The sequence below is a fragment of the Macaca nemestrina genome, chromosome 7, assembly GCF_043159975.1.
Source record: "Macaca nemestrina isolate mMacNem1 chromosome 7, mMacNem.hap1, whole genome shotgun sequence".
In the NCBI taxonomy this organism is placed as follows: domain Eukaryota; kingdom Metazoa; phylum Chordata; class Mammalia; order Primates; family Cercopithecidae; genus Macaca; species Macaca nemestrina.
In genome coordinates this window covers 101,709,526-101,730,469 of record NC_092131.1, presented here as the reverse complement: position 1 = coordinate 101,730,469, position 20,944 = coordinate 101,709,526, and the positions used below count along the sequence as shown (strand labels likewise).

The 20,944-nt window shown below is 48.7% G+C and overlaps 1 protein-coding gene across 3 annotated transcripts in view; it reads left to right on the top strand.

The window, feature by feature from the left end:
- The first annotated feature begins 634 nt into the window (after positions 1 to 634).
- The window catches only part of LOC105488314 (zinc finger protein 710), an 80,979-nt gene continuing 60,669 nt past the window's right edge, over positions 635 to 20,944 (top strand). Inside the window, exon 1 of one of the 3 annotated variants that reach the window (XM_011752238.3) lies at positions 635 to 1,262. The gene's annotated coding sequence lies outside the window, so the exon portion shown is untranslated. The other 2 variants (XM_011752237.3, XM_071100681.1) reach the window with 2 other exon arrangements.

The window sequence follows — 20,944 nt, the reverse complement described above, 5'->3', positions numbered from 1 at the left end:
CCGGCCTGCGCCGGAGCTGGAGGGAGGCGAGGCTGTACCAAACCCCGCGGCTCCTCAGGGCGCAGAGAGGGACCTGACGGCCGCGCTGCCAGCGGCCACGCCTCGGCGCCCCCCAACACTGCGCCCCGGGACCTAGGCCCAGGCCCTGGGCTCGGGGACCCCGCCAGCCCGCCGATCCGAGCAGCTGCCCTGAGCCCCTTCCCCACCCAGGCCCTGGCGCTCGGAGCCCGCGCCGCTCCCTCGAGTCAGGCCGTCCAGGGCTCTGCTAACAGCTGTTTAAAGGCTTTTGCTGTTCAGTGCTCTGCGGGGATGTTTGTTCCAAGCCCATCCGCCTACTTTAAAAATACATAAGTGAAGCACACACACCCAGCTTGCCACCTCTGGCTGGGGAGGGGGCGGGCTCGGCGGCCCTCGCTCGCACTTCGGAAGGAACCGGCACCCATGAGCCGCACCCGTGCCCCACACCCCCACCGGCTCTCCTCTCCAGAGGACGCCCCTGGCTTCCCTGGGGAGGGGGGCGGGACGCAGGGCCCCCGGGCCCCCATTGTACCGGACAGGCCCGGGCCCCCCATTTCCAAGCGAGGTTCTGCCTCTCCCCTCTTCCCCGCTTCAGTTAATCTTTGTTCCCCTTTTCTGCTGAGAGGAGAAAAAAAAAGAGAGAGAAAGAAAGAAAAGAAGGAAAAAAGGCGTGACTTGATTTTCAAACGAAACTCCCACAGCAAACAAAACCCTTTTAGAGAAATAAGGAGGAAGAAGGAAGAAAAGAGGGAAGAAAAAAACAGGAGAAAGAAAACCCTTCAGGCTTTCAATTCGAGTGGGAGAGTTGAACCGAAAGAAAGAGAAAGAAAGGAAGAAAAATCCTCTGCGGTAGAAAGAGAAAAGAAAACTTGGGCTGACAAGAGGGGGGTGTTGGGGGTGGAAGGAAGTGAGAAAACAAAAGAGAGATAAAAGGGCTGCTTTTCTGTTTCTCTCTTCCTCTGCGAGCTGGCTTAGGAGGAGCTGTTTTGCATCCCTTCACGTCAGCCCTGCCTCATTCCCTTCTTCCAGGGAGGGAGAGAGCGCGAGGGAGAGAGCGAGCGAGAGGAGGGGGGAGAGAGAGAGAAAGAGAGGAGCCGGAGGGAGGGCGGCAGGAGCAGGCGGCGGGCGCGCGTGGAGGCGGGCGGCGGGCGCACAGCAGCAGCCCGGGCGGTGGGCAGTCAGGAGCCCCCGGCCCGGCCCGGCCCGCCGAGGGCCCCAGCGCAGGAGCCGCGCCCGGACCCAGGGTGAGTGTCCCGCGCGGCCCCCGGCCCCAGCCCCAGCCCCGCAGCCCCGGGCGGCCGGCCGGCCGGCCGGCTGGGGCGCGGGGGGCGCGGGGGTGGGTCGCTGCGGCCGCGGCCGACCCGCCCCCCGCCTCTCCCTGGGGACGGCCGCGCGCAGGCCCGCGCCGCGCTGCAAACATGTCGTCTTTTCCTTTCACTTCCACATTCCCTCATGCCGGAGAGCTGGAGGGAGAGAGGGAGAGCCGGGGAAAGAGGGAGAGATGGCGTCTGGGGGTGGGGGGGGAGGGAGAGGAGGGGGAGGGGGAAGGGAGAGGGAGGGAGCGAGCGAAAGAGGGCGAGAGGGAGGAGAGCGCGCGAATGAGAGAGAGAGAGAGAGAGAGAGAGGGAGAGAGAGAGAGAGAGAGAGAAGCAAAAATGAAAGGAAAGCGTCGCGGCGGCGGCGGCGCGGGAGGCCCGGGAGGCGATGGTGGCGGCGGCTCTCGGGCCCGCACGTGGGTGTCCCGGTGCTGGGTGCGCTCCCCCCCACACCCGGCCCGGGACTCAAAGTTTCACCCCCTCGCCGCCCCGCCCCTACGGCTGCCCACAAACTTTATTCTCGGAGCGGGTGGGGTTGCTGCGCGTCCCAGCCGGCCGGGGGTGGGGGAAAGCTGAGCGCGCCGCTGGGGGGGCTGGGGGCGTCCCCGAGGGGCCACCGGCCGCCGCAAGCTGGGCGCCTCGGGACCCCCGCCCGGATGGCGTCGGGGCGCCGCGGGCCGGGGACTCAGGACCAGCGCTCGCTGGCTGGGGGCGTGGGGGTGGGGGTGGGGGTGGCGGGCGGGGTCCCCACCGCCCGTCTTGAGCCTCCAGCGGCTCGGCCCCCCCTTCCTCCTCGTCGCCTTCTCTCGGTCTTCTCGCGGTCATTTTCCTAATTGGATGGAGCTGTGGGGCGTGATCACCGGCGTCAGATCGGGGCCCTCAGGCTACCAGGTGGGCGCGCGGGCTCGGGGACCGACGGGGCAGCCCCAGTCTCCCCACCCTAGGCGCGCAGATCCCGCAGATCCGGCCCTTGGGCCGCCGCCCCCTTCACCGCGGACTTGCTAACTAGTGCGTATCGGGTTTTTTTCCAACTTGCCTTTTAAGATGACTTTTATGGGCGCTGCAACTGCTTCCCTCCAGTCTGAGCTGTAGTTTGGAAACATTTAAGAGGCCAGGGAGGTGCTTGTGTGGATTTTAACTAACCCGAAAGGGTCATTCATGTATATCTAGGCTTTGCGAGACGGTTAGGGCAAGTCGTAGCAGTATCCTGGGTGCCTTTTCTTTTTTCTTTCTTTCTTTCTTTCTTTTTTTTTTTTTGGATACAGAGTCTTGCTCTGTCGCCCAGGCTGGAGTGCAGTGGCGCTGCAACCTCCGCCTCCCGGGTTCAAGCGATTCTCCTGCCTCAACCTCCCCAGTAGCTGGGACTACAGGCGCACGCCACCACGCCCGTTTAATTTTTGTATTTTTAGGAGAGACGGGGTTTCACCATATTGGCCAGGCTGGTCTCAAACTCCTGACCTCGTGATCCGCCCGCTCTGGCCTCCCAAAGTGCTGGGATCACAGGGACACCTCGAGGTGCTCATCCTACCGGGTCTGAGGGGGGGCCTGCTGGGCAATCCAGTGAGGGAGCAACGTCATCGGCCCACCCTTGAGCTGCAGACCGAGTGCCCACCTGCAAAGGGCACCCTGAGCACCTTTCTTGCTGTGCAAAATGGGAACTCCTGGCCGGTATCGACCTGCAGGGTACATAACTAGTCCCTGTGGGTGCCTGGGAAATTCACAAAACTCCCCGACAGGTGTGCGGAGAAGGACTTTGTGCTCTTGGGGGTCACTCAGCCAGCTTTGAAGCTGCCCTCTCAGTCCTGCCTTTGTACACGTGTAAGTAAAACCAAAGTTCATTTTTGCCAAGTAGAGTACTGGGGGTCTGTGTCCCTATTGCATCTTCTCCAGGGGGCCTAGAGAACCAATGGGGCCACATGGGAGAAGGGAAGAAGAAAACTGTTCTTAACTCATTAGATAAGAGAGAATGTATTCCTAATGTGATCAAAGCCGATGGGGCTCTCTGGTTTTGACTTCGGAAACCTAGAGTGGCCATTCCTTTCTCGTTTGTTTTAAACAGAATGTTATTTTTTATACTTTCTCGGTGGTTTTATCAGCTGACCCTCAGCAAGTAACTCCATGCCGGGTACTTGCCAGTCTTGGAGCAGAACCTCTGATTGGTCATCTATAGCTCCAGAGAGGTGCCCACCTGGTGCCCCAGTGATCTTTTGGAGCTGGCTTTCCTGCATGAGAGCCATGGGGATAGAGCTGCTTTCTTTTGGGTAGGGGGAATTGGATGTTTGGGTCACATTTTCTTTCTTCAGCCTGGCCTGGTTGCCTGTGTCTCGGTGGAGGGGGCTGCAGGGAGTTGGGGACCCAGGCTCACTTGCTTGTCTTCTCCTCAGAGCTGATACGTGGGTGAGTCTTCAGCCCACGGTGTGTGGTCAGCGGGCCATTTTTTCAGGGCTTGGGTCATTTCCATTCCAACCAGGCATTTCCTACCAGGGAGACTTATTTTAGGCTCACTGTCTAGAGACAAGGAGACAGACAAGGTCTGGAATGGTTTTTGAGTTGGAGGAAGGGAGACTAATGGGACCACCAGAGATTTTGCACTTCTATTTTAGGTTTGCCTTGTAGCCCAGAGATATTTCTAGCAGAGTTGTGTTTGGAAAGAGGCACAACTTCTTTCTAGAAGGGAGTAAATAAATAAATAAAAGGAAGAGTCCAGTGCATCTTGGAGGAGACAGGTGAAGGCTCCCTGGCCCCACCAGTGCTAATGCTTGGCGCAGGCTCATCATCTGGCTTGCTGACCCATCCCATACCCCCATTCCTCAGGCCTAGCCAGGGCCTAGGCCAGGGCAGGACTCATTGTGTTGAAATAGAGGATCTGTGAATGTGCTGGGTCTGGTGTTAATGGTGGTTGATCCCAGCCCTTTGACTTCAAAGCTGGAAGAAGACCTTAGAGATTGTCTGAAAGCAACTGAGGCAGGAAGAAAGCTCTGTACCCAGGATTACACAGTAAGTGGCAGAGCCAGCACTCAAACCTGAGCTTTCAGAGCCTGTTCCCAGTGCTGTTTCTACAAGGCCACTGTCTCTGCTACTGCTGGGGATCCCGAATCAAGCTCACTTCAAAGAATGTAGCTATGAGAGCATGAAACCGTGGGCTCGTGCTGCACACATGAGACGGGTAAATGGAGCGCCTCATTTTCCAGATGTGTTACACAAACTATGCTGGAGGATGTGACTGGCCAGTGAGACAACTAGGGGGAACTGGGTGATTCAGGCTGTTTCAACATTGACTTCTTCAAAGTCCAACAATCAGAGAAGCAGTTTAGTCATTGGGATTTTCTCACATCACACCATTTTTTGATCTGGAATGCTTTCTTTGTACTTTGACTTGTATGTGATTTATTTAGGATTGGTCAGGAGAGAAGAGAAGGAATATAAGGACCCAAGACCTGAACTGATCTCCATCTGTGGGTTAAATGTACTACAACGTTCGTGAGGGTAGACGTCTTTGCTTTGTTCATTGCTGAGTCCCTGTGCCTAGAATAGGGTCTCATCCATAGTGGGCCCTCAGTAGATACTTGCTGAATGAATGTACTGGACATTAGGAAAGGATTTACCTCCCAGAAGGAACCCATGAATGACACAGGCAGGGACAGGGAGGTGATTGATGGGAGCTGCAGAGTTGTGCTGTGAGTCATTGCTTCAAACAAGCTCCAGACAGGTGAGGCAGGAGGGGGCTGGGAAGAGAGGATCCTGAATGGGGTGGAGCCCCTGGGTGGAGACTTGTGCAAAACAATAGGTTTTTTTAGACTTTTTTTTTTTTTTTTTTTTTTTGGAATGGAGTCTCGCTCTTTCACCAGGCTGGAGTGCAGTGGTGCAATCTCTGCTCACTGCAACCTTCACCTCCCAGGTTCAAGTGATTCTCCTGCCTCAGCCTCCTGAGTAGCTGGGACTACAGGTGTGCACCACTACACCCAGCTAATTTTTGTATTTTTAGTAGAGATGGGGTTTCACCATGTTGGCCAGGATGGTCTCGATCTCTTGACCTCGTGATCCGCCCGCCTCGGCCTCCCAAAGTGCTGGGATTACAGGCGTGAGCCACTGTGCCCAGCCTAAAACAATAGGTTTTGAATTGGACTCAGGATATAGGGAGAATAATAATAATCATGTGTCTTAGGCCAGAATTATGCTACGTGCTTTGTGTATTTGTCTCTGTTAGTCCTTGCAGGTGCTGGCTCTCGCATTCTTATTCTCATTTGGCAGAGGAGTTAAATAACTTGTCCAAGGGCACAGAGCTGGTATCTAAATCCAGGCTGTCTAACTTCAAACTTTGCCTCCCAGGAACAACAATGTGGTCATATATCTCTGCCCATGCCAAAGAGTTGGGCATTCAGCACTCCGGGGTTCCTTGAAAGGACAGCAGCAGAAAAACTAATGATATTGTGGGTCTGCAGCAGAGGGAGGCTGGTCAGGGAGCGTGCCCGAAGAGGGTTCACCCAGTGAGGCCTATAAGGGAATGCTTATTTTAGGGGCCTAACTATTCCTCAAGCAGAGTGGCTATTGTGAGATCAGGGCTATTTTGCACTTGATAAAGATGTAGGAGATCTTTTTATGGGCAAAGATTGCTTTTCAGCTTAAAGTTTAGTTGGCATACATTTGAAACTAGTGGGAATTTTAAAGCTAAGAAATGTCCTTGTTGGCCTTGATACCATCAGAGGCTGTTTCCCACATGTGTAAATGTTACCTGCCTACTCCAGGATGCTGGCCCAGCCTGTTCCAGACCACAGCAGCTCCTCGTTCATTGGCAGTCTGTGATGTGCTAGACACTGTGCAGGTCCTGTCCTCGTGAAGCTTGCAGTCTCCCTGGGAGGCAGGCATTAAACTAATAATTACACAAATACTCTTTAATTACAGTTGTTATAAATGCTTCAAAGGAAAAAGTATGGAGGCATAGAAGCCAGTAATCATGGAGAGGGGGAAGGGAAGCTTTCCTGAAGAAGGGGCATTTAAGTAGCCACCTGCAGTGTGGATGAAGAGGCTTTAACCAGGGTGGTACAGTTCATTAACCTTGATGTGAACCCTGCAACTCCATATGTGGTCCATGGACCAGCATCAGCATTACCTGGTAGTGAGTTAGAAATGCAGAGCCCCGGGCTTCTCAGCAAACCTACTGGATCTGCATTTTAATTCACATGCATGGTAATGTCTGTAAAGCACTGATGGACTCGAAAGTACTGAAATGCTCTCAATGAGTTCTCAGCTTCACTGGGAGCTCATTGGATGACCCAGGGAAAGTCACCCAGGGTGACTTCTTTGATCTTTGGCTTTTTCCAGTTTGTGCTGTCTCCCTGCTTGTTGAGAGTGACCCACCCCTGTGTTGCTGTTGGTGGAGACCCTGCAGACACTAGTCCATGCTCTGGTCTGACTTCTGTAAGCACTGAAGATGGGCTGAACCATCAGAGCTTTTGATAAGGATCAGAATAATTCCCTAAAAGTGTGTGGAGCTGCACACAGAGATTGTCTTAAGGTGACCCTGGGAGGATTTGGCCTGAAGCAAGAGAAAAACTGGCAAGGGTCAAAAGGGCTTTGGGGAAGAAAGGTATAATGTTTCTGCCAAAAGTGGAACCTAAAACAGGGAGAGAGAGGCACCTGCTCAATAGTTCCATGCATGGGAACATAATACTTTTAAGAATTGCCTCAGAGTTTTATCCCTGAGACCTTCACATTACTGTAGAGAAGACCAGAGAGTTGAAATCGGGGGTCCTGGACTCTTGCAGTGTGTGGGTGGGCTTCGAGGGTCAGGGATACTTGAAACTGTGCAGAAGGTTACATGTGTGCACTTTTCTGGGAAGAGGACCCATAGCTTTCACTGACCAGCTCTAAGAATTAATCAAATGTCTTACTTGACTAACCTCACCCAGCTCTTTTGTTATACAGCACATACTATATGCCAGGCATAATTGTAAGCACTCTACACATACTGTTAGCTCATTTAGATTGAATACCTTTCTGGAGGTCACAGATCTAGTAAGCCTCAGAGCCAGGGTTAGAACCCAGGCTCTGGGGTCCCAGAGTCGCTGGTTGCAAAGCCTACCCTAGTAACAGGGCAAGCAGGACTAGGGGTGAGCTCTTTTTGGTAGCACAGATGAAGAGGCTTACCCCCACCCCCACTTTACAAGTAAGCATCTCCCCAGTTGTTCATATAAAACATAGAAAGGATTTTCCCAAGGAAGCACGTTGTGAATAGCTCCAGGTTGCCAGGCTAGCCCAAGAAAGCTTGTATCACTATTGAGCCCAACTCATGCTTGTTTGCAAAGAAAGTAATTAGAAAATAAAACTGCTGTTGCACTAAAGGCTAAATTAAAAATTCTAGAATTGGAAAGAAGGCACTTGAAGAATTGCACCCTTAAATCAGGGAGGTAAGGTGGCAACAGGAAACGGGTTGATTCTGAAAGGGAAGGATTAAAGGATGTTACAGCCAAAGCACAGCCAAATATATGTCGAATCAGCAGCTTCAAAAGGTAAAATAACTGTTTTTTATTACCTGCTAATTAATGTGTATAGTTCACAGACCTGACCCTTCCCCCATCCCTAGTGCCTACCCCAAGTACACAGGCCTTTTGTCTTTTCTCTCATTCATTTTGTATTATTTGAATTTTTATCCAGTATGTATTATCTTTATTTTATATATAATGTATATGTGTGTGTGTATCTATATATGTAAGTGAAGTAAAAGAACTATTAGAAGTGGGTTGGAGGCCAGACACAGTGGCTCATGCTTATAATCACAGGACTTTGGGAGGCCCAGGCTGGAGGATTGCTTGAGCCCAGGAGTTTGAGAACAGCCTGGGCAACATAGTGAGACCCTGTCTCTACAAAAAAATTTTAAAAATCAGCCGGTGGCACGTGTAGCTGTAGTCCCAGCTACTTGGGAGACTAAGGTGGGAGGATCGCTTGAGCCCAGTAGGTTGAGGCTGCAGTGAACTGTGATGGCGTCAGTGTACTCCAGCCTGAAAACCCTGTCTCAAAAAAAAAAAAAAAAAAAAAGAAGTGGGTTGGTCTCTTTTGCAATCACCATTATAAAGGATTTTCTGATATTAAATACATATGCTCTATTGTGTGTTTATTTCTGGGAGAACTAAGAAAACTGTTGGAAATGTGAGGATTTTTAGTGTAGTGGGAAGCTGAGAATAAGTGATCACATTGTGACCCAACTATTTTCCCTTTCTTCTTTCCCTGCCCCCAGCATGTTATATATATGGAATTGAAATGAAGTTAGAGTGGTCACTACAGAAAGCAGGAATGTCTACCCTCCACATTTAAAAGGGAAACTATAACTTTTGTGATAACTCTTGGTTATGTGTGGTTTTGTCTTCTGGATGGTACCTGGAATGACATCCTGGGCCCCATCCCATTCTGGGTGGGACAGCAAGGATACGGGCTTCCAGACTGGGAAGGCTGTCCTGCATGTGTTTGGTAAAAGACAATGGCTAAACTTGGGTCACATCAGAATGTCCTCACAAGGACCAAGTCCAAGCTGGCCCCTTGAGAAGCATCAGGTACCCTTTGGAAACTGGTAGTGCTGGTCAGTTTAATCTCACTCTGTGATGTCTGATCCTCGGGCCCTGGGCTCACAAGCCATCGCTTCCCATCATGGCTCCATTCTCTAGCTGCAAATCACAAGATCGTTTGTAGACTTGCCAGTACCCAGAAGCAGGTCACCTCTGAAATTCAGAACTCTTCCTGTCTTCCCACTACACAGCACTCCTTGAAGCAGCCCTGACCATCCCTGCCCCAACCTGGGAAATCTTTGCCCACTTCCCTGGTCCATTCCCCATGTGCCCACCGTCAACCCCACTGCTTGTTCCTCTGTGTCCTGCCCTGGCTTCCTCCCTAGGTCTGGGCACCCCACATCCTCCTATGCCTTAATTCTCCACCTACAGCTACAGTCACACCTCTCTCCCGGTCCCCAACCCCAACCTGTGTCACTTCTCTTTACCCTAGGATTTCACGAAGAGTCCACTCCATCCCCACTTCCTCTCTCCCCCTCTCCTCCTTGCCAGCTCAACAACAGTGGAGCATTTCACCCCAGCCCACTCTCACTCCAGCTGGCTCTCCTAGAGGTCCCTGGCCACCTAATCATGCCCGGTGGCCCATCTTGTGAATTCCTTTTACGTGACTGCCTGGTGGCCCATCTTGTGACTTCCTCTTACCTGACTTCTCCATAGCAGTTACTATCATGAACAGTCTTTTCCACCTTGGTCTGGCTCATCACTCTGGGTCCTTTTCCTACCTCTCATCTGCTTTTTGTGCCATTCTTTCCTCTTGCTATGCTTTGATGCCTTGGTCATGGTTCATTGCTACTTACTTACCTACCATGACTGTGGTTTCAGCCTGTATAGGCCTCTTGGCCTATGATCCCTGTCCTCATGTCTCCTGTAGACAGCCTAGGGCTGGATTTCCTTTTGTTTTTAATCTAGTCTGATATCTATGCTCTTTAACCAGAGAGTTCAAGCCATTTGCATTTGTTATGGTTTTGGAAATAGATGGATTTCTTTTTTTTTTCTTCTTCTTTTTTTTTTTTTTTTTTTTTTTTTTTTGAGACAGGGTCTCACTCTTGTCACCCAGGCTGAAGTGCAGTGGCAGATCTCAGCTCACTGCAACCTCCGCCTCCCACGCTCAAGTGATCCACCTCAGCTTCTCAAGTAACTGGGATCACAGGCATGCACCACCACAGCTGGCTAATTTTTATGGGTTTTTGTTTGTTTGTTTTTTGTAGAGATGGGGTTTTTCCATGTTGCCCAGGCTGGTCTTGAACCCTGAGCTCAGGCTATCCACCTGCCTCAGCCTACCAAAGTGCTGGGATTACAGTGTGAGCCACCGCACCTGGCCAAAACAGGATGCAGATTTCTTTCTACCATTGTGTTTGGTGTTTTCTGTGTGTGCTTTTTCTGATTCTTCTGTTCATTCTTTCAAATTGATTGAAAGTTTTTTTTTCTTTCCTTCACTCCATTTTTTCTCTACTGCTTTGAAACTTATATACTATTTTTTAAAATTTTTTATTTTCAGAGGCAGGATTTTGCTCTGTCATCCAGATGGGAGTGTAGTGGTAGGATCATAGCTGACTGTAACCTTGATTTACTGGGCTCAAATAATTCTCCCGCCTCAGCCTCCTAAGTAGTTGGTCTTGAATTTGAACTTATGTTCTTGAACTTCTGTTTTTTATTGTTTTTTGTTTTGTTTTGTTTTGTTTTGAGATGGAGTCTTACTCGTTGCCCAGGCTGGAGTGCAGTGGTATAATCTCGGCTCACTGCAACCTGTGCCTCCTGGGTTCAAGTGATTCTCCTGCCTCGGCCTCCTGAATAGCTGCAATTACAGGCGTGTGCCACCATGCCTGGATAATCTTTGTATTTTAGTAGAGACAGGGTTTCACCATGTTGCCCAGGCTGGTCTTGAACTCCTGACCTCACGTGATCCACCTGCCTCGGCTGCCCAAAGTGCTGGGATTACAGGTGTGAGCCACTGCGCCCGGCCTAGCCTCCTGAGTAGTTAGGACTACGGCACGGAATCACCACTCCTGGCTGTTTTATTTTTTAGAGGCAGGGTCTGGCCATGTTGCCCAGGCTGGTCTTGAACTCCTGGCTTCAAGCCATGCTCCTGCCTTGGCCTCCCAAAGTGTTGGGATTACAGGTGTGAGCCACCGTGCCCGGCCTGAAACACAGACTGCGTGATGTTCAGTTGGTGTCTATGTATTTTTTTCAATGTAAAGACCTTAGAATGCTTTATATAAAGTCACCACAGTCCCTCCCCACATTCCATTGTCATACAGTAGTTTATGTTTCTGTCTTTAATCCCACAAATTGGACTCTAATTTTAATGTTGTATACACTTAATCCTTTGTTTTTATTTTTCACATATTTACCTTTTACTCACATTTTTCCTTTCATCTCAGGTCTTCTTTCTGGGATCAGAACATCATGTGGCAAAGGTCTTTTAGACATAAGCTTTCAGTTTCTGTTTGGCTGAAATATTATTTCATCCTTATTTTTGTTTTTTTTCTTCTTCATCTTTTTTTAGCCTAGAATATATATAATAATGGCTTTATCCTTACTCTTAAAAGATAGTTTTGCTGGGTATAAAACATTAGACTGACCATTATTTTCTCAGTATTTACGGGCATCATTCCACTGTCTTCAGACTTTCATTGTTGATATTAAGGAGCTGGGGGCCGGGCATGGTGGCTCATGCCTGTGACCGTAGCACTTTGGGAGTCCAAGTCAGGCGGATCACGAGGTCAAGAGATCGACACCATCCTGGCCAACATGGTGAAACCCTGTTTCTACTAAAAATACAAAAATTAGCTGATTGTGGTGGCGTGTGCCTGTAGTCCCAGCTACTCGGGAGGCTAAGGCAGGAGAATCGCTTGAACCTGGGAGGTGGAGGTTACAGTGAGCCTAGATGGCGCCACTGCACCCCAGCCTGGCAACAGAGGGAGACTCCGTCTCAAAGAAAAAAAAAAAAGGAAAGTTGGTAGCCCAGTTATTGTTCCCGTAGGTAAATTCTTCTCTGAGGTTGTGTGTGTATTTGTATGCTTATGTTTTGTACTGTGCAATTCACTGTAATGTACTGAGGAGTGGATTTTATTTTATTTGGCTAAAGATTCACTGGGCTTCCTGAAAGCAAGGATTGGTGGCTATCATCTGTTCTTTTGTTTGTTTGTTTGTTTGAGACAAAGTCTTGCTCCGTCACCCAGGCTAGAGTGCAGTTACACAATTTCGGCTCACTGCAACCTCTGCCTCCCAGGTTCAAGTGATTCTCCTGGCTCAGCCTCCCGAGGAACTGGGATTACAGGTATCTACCACCATGCCTGGCTAAGTTTTGTATTTTTAGTAGAGACAGGGTTTCACCATGTTGGCCGGCTGGTCTTGGACTTCTGACCTCACATGATCTGCCCACCTTGGCCTCTCAAAGTGCTGGGATTACAGGTGTAACCACTGTGCCTGGCCAGGTGTGTGATTTTTGATTGCAAGCTTATGTTTGTTAGGATTCTATCTGTGAGAATTCTTTGAGGTATAGGATGAGAGTACCTTCTTCCAGGGAGGATGTGTGTTTCCTTCTGCTAGGTACCTGAAGGCCCTACAGATGGATTCATTTCTCTATAATTCTTAGCTTGCAGGTTTGACAACCAGAACCTAAACCCACATAAGAGCCTGCCAATGACCACAGATTCTCAGAGGAACCTTTTTTTTTTAAACTCCACCCACAGCTAACACTAAGATTACTTCCTTCCTGAATATATATCACCAGACGCTCTCCTTTGTCCCATTGTCACTTTATTGCCAAATGCTTTCTCTCAATTTTTGGTCAAAGTCCTAATCATTTCAGGCCCAATTAAAAACCCAGTATCTCCTGAGCCTTCCCCACACCATATGTTGCAAAATTATCTTTCCACATTCACAGGCCACTGTTGCATTACCTATTAGTCTGTGAGTATATGCATTCGGACCCCATGCTGGATTCTGAGCTTTTTGAAAGCACAGAGCTATATCATTTATTTCTGGAGCCCCAGTCCCTGGCTCACTGTTGCACAGCGTAGTTGTTCCATAGATATTTATTGATCAAATCGAATTTATGGCAAAACCAGTACTTCTCTTCTTTTTGAATAGTAATAAAAAAAAAATCACAAGCACTAACCTGCCCCCTGGTCTTAGACAAAGCCAGTTCACCTCTTTGGATCTCAGTATCCTTAGCTATAAAATGAAAGGATGCTCTGAGGTCTCTACTTTTTCTAAGACACTGAGATCCAGTGCAGCTGTGTGGCTGTCAGTCACAATACCATGGATCAACTCTTGACTCACAAATTGAATGAAGGGATGGGAGGGCTGTGGTGAGAAAGGGTGTAATTCTGAGGTAACTGGGCATGAGTTGGAAGAGAGGAAGAAGAAGGGACTTCAAGATGGGTTAATATTAAAATAAAGATGGCAGAACCAGGCATGATGGTGTGTCCCTGTAATCCCAGCTACACTACAGGCTGAGGTGGGAGGATCAGTTGTACCCGCAAGTTTGAATCCAGTCTGGGAAACATAGTGAGATCCTATCTCTTTAAAAAAAAAAATGGCATTTAAGAAATTATGACTTGATTTAACTAGGTGGCTATCTAAAAAATTAACACAAAATAAATTTCAGTTGGGTTATAGATGCTAAATATTTTTTAAAATGAACTTGGAGAAAGTACTTTCTAAGAATGACTTAAAACCCAGAAGTCATAAGAGAAAAAATTAATATATTTGACCCTATGCGTGTAGAGAATTTCTTCATGGCAGAATCCATCATAAAATCAAAGGAGTCTCCCAGTTCTCAAAATTGGGAAAACATTTTTGCAACATATATCATAGAGCTCATTTCCTTAATATCTAAAGAGTTCCTACAAATCAGTAAGAAAAAGACCATCAACCGAATTTTTAAAGCAGGCTAAAAACACGGATAGTTCACAGAAAAGGTTCTGAACCATATGAGAATGTGTTGAGCCCACCAGCAATAAGAGAAACACAAGTTTTCTGTGGAGATGTGACGGTGGGGAACAGATACTCTCATAGTTGTTGATAATAAGTGTAAATCAGTACAACTTTTATGGAGGGAATTCTGGCAATATTTATTAAAATTAAAAGTGCATGAGCAATTCCACTTTTGGAAATTTCTCTTTACAGATAAATTGTACACGTGTGAAATGATGCATTTTTTCAAGATAGTTAATTGCATCATTGCTTATAAAAGGAAAAGAGAAAGGAAACAACCAGAATGTCCATCACTAGATAACTGGTAAATAAGTTATCCTGCCACCATACAATGCAATTCTTTATTATTATTATTATTATTATTATTTATTTTTTTGTTTTGAGACAAGGTCTTGCTCTGTCATCCAGGCTGGAGTGCAGTGGCGCAGTCACAGCCGGCTGCAGCCTCAACCTCCCAGGCTTAAGCGATCCTCCCACCTCAGCTTCCCAAGTAGCTGGGAACACAGGTGCATGCCACCACACCCAGCTAATTTTTAAATTTTTTGTAGAGACGAGGTCTCACTGTATTGCCCAGGGTGGTCTCAAACTCCTGGACTCAAACAGTCCTCCCCCTTCAGCCTCCCAAAGTGTTCGGATTACAGGCGTGAGTCACTGGGCCCAATGCCATACGATGCAATTCTGTGCAGTTGTAAGAATGGACATGCCCTGTGTACCAATGTACACTATGTACCAACTAAGACATTTTAAGTGAGAAAGTGAGGGATAGAATGCCTGGTTATGCAGTAGCTCTGCAAAGATACCTAGGGGGCTGGTAACAGTGGTTTCCCACAGTGGGTGCAAACTTTTTACTGTGTATCTTTTTCTGTATTTTGAATCTTGTACCTTGTGCACATACTACCTAATAATTTTTTTTTAAAGAAGGAAAAAAGGATGGGTAGAAAGAAAGGAGGGTAGGCGGAGGGGGAGAAGAAGGCTTTCACCTTTGCTCTGCGTTTTCACATAGACGGTTTCAGTTTATACTCTCCAGAAACTGGTGCAAGGTTATGGTTTTTAGACCAAGAAACTGAAGCTCAGAAGTCTGAAATGACTTGCCCAAGTTCATGGAGAGAGTTAGCTTTGGAACCTGGCATAGAATTCAGTCCTGACTCCAGAACCATTGGGCTCATCTCTGTCAGTTTTCTTTTCTTGCTCTCTTCTTATATTTATTTTACTTTTTTGAGACAGAGTCTTACTCTGTCACCCATGCTAGAGTGCAGTGGTACGATCATAGCTCACTGCAGCCTCAAACTCCCGGGCTCAAGAGATCATCCTGCCTTGGCCTCCCAAGTAGCTGGGACTACAGGCATGTACCACTATGCCTGGCTCATTTTTAAATTTGTTGTAGAGGTGGGGTCTGTGCTGGTCTCAAACTAATGACCTCAGTGATTCTTCCACGTTGGCTTCCCAAAGTGCTGGGATTATAGGCGTGAGCCACTGTGCCTGGCCTCTTCTTTTTTTTAACCAACATTTCATTGGTCAAGGACAAATGGCCATACACCATGGCCTAGACCCATCTCTGCAAAGGGAGTGACTGTAAAGAAACTCACTCCCGCCTCTGCAGCTGGCTTGTGCCTACGAGGCAAAAGCTCAGGCAGTAGATGGTGAAGGCAAGCCCAGAGCCCAGCCAGCCACATCAGACACATCGAGGAGGATTAGGGATGGGCACTGCAGTCCTGCCTTTGAAGTTCCCAGCTTTTATCAGAATGTCTGAACCTTAGTGTTATTTCAAGGGAGCTTTTATTTCTGTCTATAAACTGGCCTCAGGTAGGTGCCAGCTGTTGCCAGGTGCCAAGGGAGCATTTCCTGGCTCCCTAAGCTGGTGTCTTTACTTTGTTTTATGGCAGGAAACTTTTTAGGGGTAAAGGCATTGGTACTTGGAAGATTCTGGGAGAATAACTTTTTAAAAATATGTTTCTATTCAGAAGTGCCATTGGATGGCATCTCTTTAATTAAAGGGACGGAGAGGTGCATTTTTATTATTTGTTTCCCAGAACTACCTGTGCTGTTTTTCAAAGTAGGGTGTTGACTGCTTCCTCCTTGCTGATGAGAAATGCTGTATGGAGAACAAAGCTGAAAGTGTTGGCCATATATAATACGAGGCTGTAATTTATAGGCTATAGCTTCACCAGGGGAAGAATTTGATGTCTCTAAGAGATACAAAATCATCCAGCTCCAGCTGTCCTTGTGTGTGGTGCCACATTTATTTTCTAACTTGGAGTCATCATTCTTTTAAGAAAGAGGCAGGGTCCTTTTGGGCTGAGGAATGCTCTCGGGAGTAGGAAGTTTTCGGGATCTGTGGGCCTGAGCTGGCATGTCCAACATCCTGTCACTATACTGCTTGGCATCTTACAAGGGATGCGTCCTAATGACCCACCCTGTCCACTTTTGTTTGGTTGCTTGGTGAAGGTGGGAGTGTCTTGAACAGCATGGTGCTGTTCCCCTGTAAAGTTTATACCCATCAGTGCCCAGTTGTTTGCAGAATTCGAGAATGGATGGGAAGCACCCAGGAAACGGTTCCCAAATGGATGCATTTTGATATCTGAAATAGACTTTAAAGCTTTTGGCTTTTGGTCATAAAGGGACCGGAAACATTGAGACACCTTCCCACTCCTCCTCAGGTTTTCCTGGTGCTTGAATAATTAAGGCCATGCCCTGTGGAATCTCCTTCCTTTTTTTTTTTTTTTTTTTTTTTTGAGACGGAGTCTCGCTCTGTCGCCCAGGCTGGAGTACAGTGGCCGGATCTCAGCTCACTGCAAGCTCCGCTTCCCGGGTTTATGCCATTCTCCTGCCTCAGCCTCCCGAGTAGCTGGGACTACAGGCGCCCGCCACCTCGCCCGGCTAGTTTTTTGTATTTTTAGTAGAGACGGGGTTTCACCATGTTAGCCAGGATGGTCTTGATCTCCTGACCTTGTGATCCGCCCGTCTCGGCCTCCCAAAGTGCTGGGATTACAGGCTTGAGCCACCGCGCCCGGCCTGGAATCTCCTTCCTTGGGCTCCAGGGCATCTGTCTTAGCAAAGGCTAGCTTCTCACTCACAGTATGCTGTGAGTGCTCTGGACGTCCTCCCCAGCATTCTGTTCCATCATCACCTTGTGTTCTGTCTCACTGTCCAGAAAAACTTCTGTGTAACATCAGCTATGTTCTTTTGCTTCAATTACAGAGCTTGTTGCAATTTCTCTTCCAAATCCCTGTTTTGGGCTTTTTTTTTTTTTTTTTTTTTTTGAAATGGAGTCTTGCTCTGTCGCCCAGATTGGAGGACAGTGGCGTGATCGCAACTCACTGCAACCTCCGCCTCCCGGGTTCAAGTGGTTCTCCTGCCTCAGCCTCCTGAATAGCTGGGATCGCAGGCGTGTGCCACCACACCCAGCTCCTTTTTGTATTTTTAGTAGAACCGGGGTTTCACCATGTTGGCAGGCTGGTCTTGAACTCCTGACCTCAGGAGTGCTGAGATTACAGGTGTGAGCCACCGCACCCAGCTGGGGTTTTTCTACCTTGGTTGTAAAAATTAATTTCCTGTCGCCACCTAGATGAACAAATCTCAGGTTAGGAACTGGCCTTTTTCCCCCTTCTCTTTGAATTCACTGTCTAAAGAAACAGCCACTGCCCTTTCCCTAAACCAGGACGGAGGTCATGTCTGCTTTGCCTTTTTGCACCTTGGCCCCTGCCTGCCCCTTACCTCCCCGCTCCAGCTCCAGTGACTGGAAGGGCCCGCACAGGAAAGCTGGGCCCTGGATATTCATGGACGTTGCTGGAGGATGTGTCTCCCTGCTAGTGGCTCTCACTCTTCCTGTGCTCAGTAGGGCCTTATGGAAGATTCTAATTCCCCTGTCCTGGAAACCACCTTGAAAATATTCTTAAATATTCTTAGGTGGATTTAAGATGTCTCTAGTGTTTTTTTGTTTGTTTGTTTTCAAATCCAGCTGAGATTTGAAAGCCCAAGGAATGAACAGTCTCTTGGATTTTGTATCTCTTCCTTTGGTTTTTTAGAAAATAGCTTTCATTGATTTTTTTTCTTGCTCCAAAGAGGTTGATGATTATTGCAGAAAATTTAGGGACTCAAAGTAGGCAAAGAGAAGATAAAAACCACCTATAATTATTAATATTTTAGTATATTGTATGGCCCCCCCCAAGAATATTTTTCAGTTTAAAAAGATGAGATCATACTGTTTGTACCATCTTATTACATTTTTCTTTTTCTTTTTTTTTTTTTTGCTTTTACTTTACAATATGTGATTAAAATTTCCATCAGGTTAAGCAGCCTCCGTCAAGTCACTTTAAAGGGTTGTATGGTTCTTTTGAACAGATGGACTATCATTTATTTAAGCAATCTCCTACATGTAGCTTGTTTCCTCTGTTTCTGTCTTGTAAAGAATGCTGTGGGGAACATCCTTGGGTATATTTGCCCAGACACTTGATTATTTCCTTGGGATACATCTCCAGAAGAGAATCACTGGGCCAATGACACATTCTAAAGGCTGTTGATCTAGATGGGTAAATTGCCCCCTGCACACATTGTATCATATTTGGATTCTGTTTAACCAAATACTAACTCCTATTCTTTTAAACATGGTTGTGAGTCTTTCAGACCTCTGTTTCCTAATGTTTCTCACAGGTCATACAGGTTGGCTGAGAGTAAATGGCAAGGAAGGGCCTGAGAGACTCTGGGCATAGCTGACCTAGGAAAGGGAGTCTATCATCCTGGCCCCTCGCTTTACCATGGGAGTGCAAGGGCTGGGCCCAGAGACCCTGTCTTGCCTCCCGTGACCCCAGGAAGCTGCAGGCCTGTGGTTCCCCAGGGAAACCTTCTCTGGTGCCAGCCGTTAGGGTACCCAGGGCAGAGAGCTGGCTTTGAGAATTCTAGAGTCTGTCGGAGAACTTAGGCTGATCTTTCTTCCAAGACAATGCTCCTAAACAAACATCCTGCCCTAATCCAGAGACTAGGTTGGTGCTTATGGGGGGGCGGTAACTGAGGGAGCTGAGGATTTCCTGTGCAGGCCTCAGACTCTGGCCCAGGAGTCCAGGCCAAGGCAGTGCCTCTGCCCAGACTTTCAGCCCCTTGAAGCCCAGTTCTTCGTCATCACTTGGTGGGGGGAACAGAGGGAAGTTTGATGGAATTACTGAGGAAGTAGCATTTACGTGGTCTAAATCGGACCTTCCTGTTCCCACTCCTGACCAGCTCTTCCTCCTTTTCCGCTCTCTTCCTCCTGAGTGACAGCGCATTTTTCATGGTGCCTCTGGGGCCCTTCCTGTCTGCTGAGCTGCTTTCTTCCCTTTTCTCTCCTGCTGGGACCTAGACTGGTGCCCACCTTCAGGACTGGGCACATCCAGGCACCTCACTGCCCCTTCCCTCCTCCAGCTCTGCTCCCAACCCCCCTGCACCCTTCCATCCAGGCAGGGCTGTCCCAGCTGAGGCCCAAGCCCAGCCCACCCTTTTTTCTCAGTTCTGCCAAGAAGGCTATGGGGGCTGGTGGAGGCCCGAGCTGCCTCCCCGCCGGGAGACACAGCATGCCAGCTGCTGCCCGGATGGGTTACAAAAAACAAAAACACAAACTCCAGCCCCTTGAGATGAGGGACGTTTCGGTTTCTGTGAACCTGACGACTCATGTGTGTTGGAAATGAGAGGCACAGGTTGGGAGAGGGAGGCTGCATGTTTCCCCTGGGGTGGGCTTTGTTTAAATTTTAATATGCTCTTCCTTTTTCTCAAAGTGCCAGCAATGGCTCCCAGCTCCTTTGTCATTTTAGCCCCGTTATCTGTCTAGTGGATGAGATCTCTTATCTGCCCGGTCCTCCCCTCCTCCCTGAATGGTGGGTCCCCCACCGCCTCCCCGCAACTTGTGACAGTGTTACAGATCCCGTTCTGCAACCTTAGATTCAGATGAAACTTGTCACTTTGCTTCTTTAGTCGACTAAGATTTGGGGAAAATAGGGGTCCATTTGTGATAGTGTTGGACCCACCAAGGGCACGAATAGTGGGCAACTTTGGTGTCCTGTGAGAGAGGGTGTGGTACCCCACCCTTAGCAGCCTGGGGGGCATCAGCTCCAAGGGTGAGGGTTTCAGCCCTGGGTTCCTTGCGATGGAGTCAAATGTTTGCTCCAGTGTGTGTTCAGACTTCTGACCTGGCCCCGCCTCAGCCTTGGGGAGCTCTCTCAACTGTGTTCTTTGTTGGATGGAAACTGCATTAGATGCAGAAACACAGAGCTGCTCTTTTCCCCACAAGTAGGTGCGGATCTGAAAGATCCCTGCAGATGCGGCTTAGAGGCAAGGGGAGGACCTCATCCTTAAGTCACGGGGCTCAGGATTAGAGGACCCATGGCTTTCAGCCTCGGCTCGCCATCTCCTAGCCCTGATGACCCACAGCCTCTCCGAGCCTTGGTTTCACAGCCTGTGAAGTGGGTTCATGAGCCTACTTTTCATAGCTATGCCATGTATTTGTATATAACCCATGGTTATCACTATTACCTGCAGACCGTGGGGCTATGAAGTCAGGAGAAAGGCCCGTACCATCCTGAATCCTCTGTTCTCTGAAAAGTCTCCCTTTGTCATCTCTTACTTCATTCAATCAGCCAACATTTACCAACTGCCCACCCCTGTGCTAAACTCTGCCATATTAAGGTGAATGGCATGGTCTCTCTCCCCAGTGAGCCCCCAATCCAGAAGGGGTACTAGATATTGGATATAGACACAAAAGCACAGGAAGTTAGCTCTTCAAATGTGCTAGGGGGAGGGGGCTGTAGGGAAGACTGCTTGGTGGAGGTGGTGTCTAGCTGCATCCTAGCAGACAAAGGAGGGATGGGGGACCAGGTGTGGTGGCTCACACCTGTAATCCCAGCACTTTGGGAGGCCTAGGCGGGCGGATCACCTGAGGTCAGAAGTTCAAGACTAGCCTGGTGAACATGGCAAAACCCCGTCTCTACTAAAACTACAAAAATTAGCCGACCATTGTAGTGCATGCCTGTAAGTCCCAGCTACTTGGGAGGCTGAGGCAGGAGAATCGCTTGAACCAGGGAGGCAGAAGTTGTAGTGAGCCGAGATGGAGCCACTGTACTCCAGGCTGGGTGACAGAGTGAG